Here is an 8,171-nt window from a genome sequence, read left to right on the forward strand (position 1 = left end):
TCTCGTTTCCGGCAAGCGTTAGAACTACGCCGAAAGTCAACCGCTCAGTCAGCAAGCACGGCACAACCCTCACGAAGCCCTGCCAGGCTCTTTCCCCTTTTATACTGCTGCCTAGTTCCTTACAGTAGTTTAGCAGCACTCAGAACGCGTCCACAAATCGGAAAATTGCACTAGAAAGCACATCATCACTTTGAAACACTACACAAAAGCAATAAGTTAAAAAAATCCTGCCTCAGGAAGAAAAACATCAGTAACAAGCAATTTTGAGGCTGATTCCCACGTTAGGGGCTTCGACTTAAGCCATCGGCGTTACCGTTGAGACTCCCCTTTTTGTAACGCACCTCAAAGGAATATTGTTGCAAAGCGAGGCTCCAGCGCAGGAGGCGGCCATTTTTGGGAGAGATGGTCTGCAGCCATTGGAGAGGGCAGTGATCCGTTTCAATGATAAACCTCGAGCCGGCTAGGTAACATGACAATTTCTGAACGGCCCACACGATACACGCACACTCTTTCTCGGTGGCGCTATAGACAAGAACGGCACCGAGGGCGGCGCTGCTGCGCCGGCGTTGAGAGCGCCGCATGCGAAGCAAAATTCTATTAGCGGGTGGTACCCCTCTCCCATCTCTCGTTCGCGCCGCCTTGATTGCCTCCAGCACTGCGCGTGTTTGGGCACGTTTCGCGCCGCGCGCGGAGTGTGCCTACGTGTGTGCGCGTGAAGGGCGGTGTACAGTCTTTTTCACATTTAGGGGAAAACTCTGAGCGCATTGCATCGCGATGCGGCGAGCGCTTGAGTCAGGCGGCGGCAGCAGCTCGCGCAGATGCTCAAGGGGCGGGATCTTGAACGGCGTCGTCTGCAACGGCGGCGCGCGCTGGCCGCATTGTCGCTAAACGTTCTACTATCAGTTGCAGGGCGCCGATCTCATCGTTACGGCGTGAAATGAGCCGGTATTCTTTACTATGTGTTGTGCGACGACAACTGATATGCCTCAAAGGTAAGTTCATCGCTGCAGGGCAGTCATAGACGACGTACTGATTCCATGCATCTTGACGGCCCGTTTCTGGAAGGCGACTCTATATTCTAACGCGATAGGTCGCCGATCCACACTGCTCGTGTGGTGCAACAACTGCTAGAAGAGCGCACAGTCACTCTCTTGGAGTGGCCGCCTCAATCCCCGGGCGCCAACATCATTTAAAATGTCTGGGGCTCGTTGAAAGTATCGCTGGCGCACCATCCCCTCTATCAGTCGCCCGAGCATAGGCTTCGATCCACCATCGTCAGCGACTGAGACGTGCTGCGAATGAACACATCCCTGATCAAGTCGCTCTACACTTCACTGCCTTTCAGGATGAGCGCTGTCATCGCTGCCGCTGGAGACATGACGAGATACTAACTGAAGTTCCGTGCGTGACGTGTCCAATTCCCCGCCGGCGGGCAGAGTCTGTCTGGCGTAGCGAATGATTGTCGAGAAAAATCATTTCCAGCTCATTGTGTGAACCTAAAACATTCATTTAATCGTATCCGTTTGTTTCATCGTGTTCGACTCCCATAGTTATCATTGTTGTGCTTTGTTTTCCTTTCGAGTCAAACAAAGACTGAACACGTTGCGCGCACATCTTAGTGCGTCTTGTCGCTGCTTATTACGGTAGCACACACAGTGAAAAAATATACGTGCACTGCCCCTGACAGTAGCACGCTTCCCGACAATGCGGCCAGCGCGCGCCGCCGTAGCAGACGACGCAGATCACGACTCCGCCCCTCGAGCGTCTGCGCCTGCTCGAGCTGCTGCCACCGCACGACTCCATTGCTTGCCGCATCGCGATGCAATACGTTCCGAGTTTTCCCCTAAGTGTGAAACAGACTGTACACGCTTCTATTTGCCTTTAAGAAGATCGGTATGCTTGACGATTATTTTTATGGCTGCAATGCGGCGAAAGGACAGCGTCTGCTTAACCATGTAAGTGACGCTGAGCAGGTGATTGGAAACGACATCGTATGTACCGCCGGAAAAATCGTCAGCACATACGATGCGGCACATACATACGGCACATACGAGCTAAAGTCATTTTTGAAGTTTCTCACAATATGTTTGCTACAAATCCGTGTTGTCTCTGATGGCGACAACGGTCTTCCATCGACACTGTGCGGAAATAAACAAAATATATCGATGACATAAATGATATTGCGCGACAAAAAACGACACGGACGTGAGAGACGACACACCAAGCGCATGTCGTCGACACACCAAGCGCTTGGTGTGTCGTCTCTCACGTCCGTGTCGTTTTTTGTCGCGCAATATCATTTAAGTAATGGATTACCAACTTGCCCGGAATGCTGCTCTCAAAAATATATCGCTGCATAGCACAAGTACGACATGCGAACACAACTTCAACTAGGGCGTCCCGTACAATATGGAATAGAAGCAGCAGTGTAGACAGCTTGGCCATTTTTTTAACAGTGCTCAAGAGACGGAAGTTGAAAGTATTAGTAATCATTCCTGCTTCAGCAATGCCGGCGCGACCAAGACGCGGGCGTGTATCGTTCAGCAACTCGATCGATCGGTGCCGTGGTGAAGCGGGAATGAACTCTGGTCATGCTCAATGCATCGTGCACATATTCAATTTCTCGGCACGCGTGAACTTCGGCCAGTGCTAGCGCATACAACAGAAGTGGTTTCCATTCTTGGGCAGCGCACACAAACGAAACACGAGAAAGAAGACAGGACAAGCGCTCGTCGAACAACTTAATGTTTTTATATGAATAAAAGGATTATGTACCGAGTAATTAATAAATTCATGTGGGTCACATATAAAAACCGTCATGCACTCGGGAGTGATCAATGAACGAGCTCGCTTCGTTTTCTAGTTGTTTACTTCGCTCGGCGCACCGCAGTAATCCATGTGTGTCGTCTGCTTATTTCGTACCATTTTCTTGTGAATCGGCAGAATTTCACTGGTGCCATCAATCCTTTCGTGTTTACATTGCTGTCGTGACAGTTAACAACACAATAATAATTTCCGGTCATCCGAAGAGGCGCCGTCGCAAACAAGAGACGTTTCGCGCGCAGCGCGAACCGAACGCGGGCGCGACCGCTAAGGGAAGCGGCGGCGGAAACCACCCGTTGGAGATGAAATCGTTCCGCCAGGGGAGAAACGAGCGCTGGCGTCTAGGATGAAACTTGGCGTGCGGTCGTCTATACGCCTGCTCACGACTGGTCAGCTTACGACTAGCATACAGGACGGGGTGTTCTACTTCTCCATTTTCCCGTTGGCACAGTACAACGCCCATGCCTCGCTCACTAGCATCACACTGAACAACGAACCCTTTTGTGTAGTCGGGCGATCGTAGCACAGGCTGGCTTGTTAGGGCGCTCTTTAGGGCGCTAAAAGCTCTTTCCTTCGTCTCATCCCAGACGACTGTTTGCGGCTCTGTCTTTCTTAGAGCATCCGTCAAGGGAGCCGCGATATCAGAGTACCTGGGGATGTACCTCTGATAGTAGCCGGCGACACCTAAGAACGACCGAATATCGGTCTTCGTGCGCGGTTGCGGGAAGTCTCGCACAGCGGCCACCTTTATTTCAGAGGGGCGGCGTCGACCCCGACCAATCACGTGTCCGAGGTAGACAACCTCGGCCTGTGCTAACTGGCACTTGGGAGCCTTGACTGTCAAGCCCGCATCGCGCAGGCGGGTTAGCACTGCCCGCAAGTGCGCCATATGCTCAGGCCAGGATGCGGAGAATATCGCTACGTCGTCTAGATACGGTAAAGCGAATTCTTGCTGTCCCCGCAACACTTTATCCATGAGGCTTGAAAAGCAGTATGGCGCGTTCTTCAAACCAAAACTCAAAACTTTAGGACGGAATGTCCCCATTGGTGAAATGAACGCCGCATACCTACTAGCCTCTTCTGTAAGTGGAACCTGCCAATAACCCCTGACAAGATCTAGGGTGGAAATAAACTGAGCGCTACTCACTCTCTCAAGGCGCTCCTCGATGTTAGGGATCGGATAAATTTGATCCTTAGTGATGGAATTAAGCCTGCGGTAGTCGACGCAAGGACGAGGTTCCTTGCCCGGTACCTCAACTAAAATCAAAGGGGAGGTATAATCACTCTCACCCGCTTCAATAACACCGAGCTGTAGCATTTTCTTTACCTCAGCCTCCATAATATCGCTCTGGCGGGGTGACACCCGGTACGCCTTGGATCGTACTGGCTCTGGGGAGGTAAGTTCTATGTCATGAGTAAGGACAGAAGTCCTACCAGGCCTCTCAGAGAACAGACCTTGAAACTCTTGTAAGAGCTGGTGTAGTTCGGTTTTCTGCTCAGGCGACAGCGATGCTTTACTTATTAAGTCACTAATGACTTGATCGGTGTCTTTCCTGTTTGTCACTGAGCCTAGTCCCGGAAGCTCGACCGGAAGCTCTTCGGGCACGTTTACCATCATGCACACCACTGCTTCCCGTTGCTTATAGGGTTTGAGCAGATTACAGTGGTAAACTTGCTGTGCTTTCCGCTTTCCTGGCAGACTCACCACGTAGTTAACGTCCGACAGTTTTTGAACAATCCGTGCTGGGCCCTCCCACTGCACGTCGAGTTTGTTCTTTAGCGATGTGCGCAATATCATGACCTCATCGCCCACCTCAAAACGACGGGCCCTGGCTGTCCGATCATAATAAACCTTGGCCCTCTGCTGGGCTTTTGCCATTGCTTCACCTGACAACTCCTGTGCCCTTCTTAAGCGTTCGAGGAGCTTAAGCACGTACTCTACCACGACTGGGTCGTCGCCCCTGCCTTCCCATGATTCTCGAAGCATGCGAAGCGGAGATCGCAGCGAGCGACCGTACACCAGCTCAGCTGGCGAAAACCCCGTAGCCGCATGCGGCGCGGTTCTTAATGCAAACATCACTCCAGGCAGACACAGCTCCCAGTCAGTTTGATGTTCAAAACACAATGCTCTCAACACGCGCTTCATGACGGAGTGGAGCTTCTCCACGGAATTCGACTGGGGGTGGTGCACTGAGCTGTGTAACAGCCTTACCCCGCACCTTTCGAGAAAGGCTGTCGTCAAAGCGCTAGTAAACACTGTGCCCTGATCGGACTGGATTTCTGCAGGAAAACCATTTTGCGCAAATATGGACAGTAGTGCATTGACTATCTCAACTGAGCTGAGTTCTTTAAGCGGCACTGCTTCAGGGAACTTTGTCGCTGGGCAGATCACAGTCAAAATGTGTCGGTACCCCGTGGCTGTTACCGGCAGAGGTCCCACTGTATCAATAACGAGCCGTCTAAAAGGCTCCGTAATGATAGGTACCAACTTCAACGGCGCCCTCGATTTGTCCCCTGGCTTGCCCACCCGCTGACAGGTGTCGCATGTCTTCACAAAGTGGTCTGCGTCCCGAAAACACCCTGGCCAATAGTACTCCTGCAAGAGACGGTCCTTAGTTTTCTTAACTCCTAGGTGTCCGGACCACGAACCCCCATGCGACAAGCGCAACAGATCCTGACGATAGCATTGAGGCACGATCAGCTGATCGAACTCCACTCCCCTGCGGTCTAGATACTTCCGGTACAGGACCCCACCTCTTTCCACAAAGCGAGCATTTTTCTTGGCGATACCTTCCTTGATAATGCAGCGTATGTTTTCTAGGCTGCCATCCTTCTTTTGCTCGGCTATCAAAGCCGACCGGCTGACTTTTAGCAACCTGTTAAGTCCGTCTGACGTAGGCGCGATGAGCAAATTTGGAGACAGCTCTTCTAACTTTCCCGTGTCGGGATTTTCCTCTCCAGTATCTGGTGCCTTTAACGCTACAGGCTCAATTTTATTCAGTTCGGGCGTGCTCTGAATACCAGCTTGCTGCGCCTCTGACCCTTTTTCATCGTTCAACAACGTCGGCCCCGCAACTACCGCCTTTGCAGCGAGCTCCCGAACCTTCGATCTGGTTAAGGCCTGAACGCTAGCCTCACCAAACAAAAGCCCCTTCTCGCGCAGGAGGTGATCGGACCTGTTCGAAAATAGGTACGGGTACTGGGGGGGGCAGCATAGATGACACGGCGGCCTCCGTCTCAAGTGCTCCGAAAGGTCCTTCAATAAGCACTTTTGCTACCGGCAGACACACGCTATGAGCTTCCACTGCTTGCTTGATCCATGCGCACTCGCCCGTGAACATATCGGGTTCTACGTAAGAGGGGTGAACTACATCCATTGTAGCTGCGGAATCGCGAAGCACTCGGCACTCTTTCCCGTTCACGAGGAGGTCTCGCATGTAAGGCTCGAGAAGCTTCATGTTCTCGTCAGTGCTGCATATAGACAAAAACACGACTTGTGTTTTTGTTTCTGGACACTGCGCCGAAAAGTGACCCGGCTTCTGGCACGTATAACAAACGCGCGCTTGCCTCGTCTCGAACCGCTTTCTGCGTTCGGCTTCGGTTGCCGCCGTCTCCTTACGTTCGGTCGGACTGCTTTCACTCGCATCCGAACTACGTGTGTCCCCCTTTGCTCTCATGGGCGTGAACTTTGGCCTCTCAAACTTGGAGCCAAATTCACCCTTTTGACCGTCCTTAGCTCCACGAGCCCGACGCGTCACAAACTCCTCGGCTAACTCAGCGGCTCTAGCCACCGTACTAACGTCTGGCCTATCCAAGACCCAGTACCGCACGTTCTCAGGTAACCGACTATAAAACTGTTCTAGCCCGAAACACTGCAGAACTTTCTCGTGGTCACCAAACGCTTTCTCTTCTTTGAGCCACTCCTGCATGTTTGACATAAGCCTGTACGCAAACTCTGTATATGACTCACTTCTGCCTTTCTCATTTTCCCGAAACTTCCGACGGAACGCCTCCGCTGACAGCCGGTACTTTTTTAGCAGACTCGATTTCACTTTGTCGAAATCCTCTGCCTCCTCTCTCTCCAAGCGAGCGACTACGTCGGCCGCCTCGCCGGGTAGCAAAGTGAGCAAGCGCTGTGGCCACGTTTCCCGAGAGAACCCCTGCTTCTCGCACGTTCGCTCAAAGTTAACCAGGAACAAACCAATGACCGCTCCAAGCTTAAACGGCCGCATCAGGTCAGTCATTTTGAACAATACTCGTTCTCCTGCACCGTGTGCCTGACTTCCATTACGAGCGCGTTCCATCTCTAACTCGAGACGCTTCATTTCCAAAGCGTGTTGACGGTCGCGCTCTTCTTTTTCTTTCTCTTTTTGTTCTTTAAGTTCGTGCTCATCTTTCTCTTTTTGCTCCTCCCTCTCCTCAATGGTCTCAAGGCATTCCGACAGCTCGTCATCCTCAGCTTCTAACTCAAGAATAGCCCTTAGCAGTTCTGGTTTTCTGAGTTTGTCTGAGACATCCAGACCCAACTCTCTCGCAAGCTCCAGCAATTTCGGTTTGCGCAACGACTTCAAATCCATGGCTGCTCTGAATGCTGCTTTCTCTACTGCCTACTATTGTCTTGCCGCAAACTAACCCGGCAGCAATGACAACCCCAATTACCAGCTCTGTTTCTAACACTAACAAAAGCCTGGCAAAACTCAGAAGAAGAAAGTCCCGCACTCACCAAACCTCGCAGCCAAGACTTCAGCGCAGTCGTTCCGCTGCAGGCAACCAGTCATCACACAGGGCTCGTTGCACTGCTCCCGGATGGTCGTTGTGCTGCTCAGCATACATTCAACCGCATCTCTTCGCTGCTGGCCTCCGTTGTCGCGATCCCACCGCTGCCACCAGTTTGTTGGAATCGCACCGCTGGCACGAGTTGTTGGGTTCTCGGTGCTGACGCCCGTTATTGCCAATGGGTCGCAAGCCCCAAGGGTAGCGTTGGCCTGGCGGCCTGGGGCACTGGAAGCATCCGAAGGTCCCGGCAAAGCAAGAGAAGACTGGTAACAGAACAACTTGTTTATTCTAACATAGCAAAAGAGCGGCCGGTCAGGTCGACCGAAGTGGAGAGACGGGAGAGCACGTAACTCAACAGTACAAATCGGAGCCTCTCTCCTGGCGTCCGGGGGCAGCTGTTCTTATACTCTCGGCGTCGCGGTCCAAAAGGGAAGGTCACGGGAAGAGCCCACGCGACGGCGGAGCATGAGCCCACGACGGCGCGCACGGTCGAGCCGAGAGACATGGTGAGCCGAGTGTAGTGACGCATCGCCAACCCGCCCACACGACGGCGCGCACGGTCGAGCCGAGAG

This window comes from Dermacentor andersoni, chromosome 1 (assembly GCF_023375885.2).
Source record: "Dermacentor andersoni chromosome 1, qqDerAnde1_hic_scaffold, whole genome shotgun sequence".
Taxonomy (NCBI): domain Eukaryota; kingdom Metazoa; phylum Arthropoda; class Arachnida; order Ixodida; family Ixodidae; genus Dermacentor; species Dermacentor andersoni.